Raw genomic sequence first — 528 nt, 5'->3', positions numbered from 1 at the left:
GGATGCGGCTCATAGCCTGGCGCTGTCCTGATTTCAAAAAGTAGGACAGTGTGAACTAATTTGCTCTGGGGGCAAAGGTAGGCACAGCTGCCCTCAGCCCTGCCGAGACTGATGCTGGCTCCGCCTGACTGTGGGTGAGAGCAAAGCCATGCCCTGCACTCGGTGGGTGCCCTGGTTGCTCAAGGCAAGCCAATGCCCCTCTGCTGTGCCACCAGCCCACGCGCCACAGTACTCTGCGATGGCAGAATCCGGGTGCGAATTAAGGAGAAGCTCAGGGGGAGCTGAGCCCCTCCCTTAAGAGACAAGAGCCCCTGTAAGATTTAAAAATCATAACGGGGGGGAGGGGGGTCTCCCACTGGACCGCTCCTTCACTTGGGTGGACTTGTTAATCAACAAATCGGTTTCATTTCTTTTTTTGCAGACCTCCATAAAGTGGTCAGGTTAATTAATGAACCGGTTTGAATTTTTTTTTTTTTTTTTTTTTTTTTTTTTCCGCCCCCGGGCAAGAGGCAAAGGGGGTTTCACCCC

The sequence above is a fragment of the Alligator sinensis genome, unplaced genomic scaffold, assembly GCF_000455745.1.
Source record: "Alligator sinensis unplaced genomic scaffold, ASM45574v1 scaffold684_1, whole genome shotgun sequence".
Lineage (NCBI taxonomy): Eukaryota > Metazoa > Chordata > Crocodylia > Alligatoridae > Alligator > Alligator sinensis.
Note: the sequence above shows the minus strand (reverse complement) of the source record.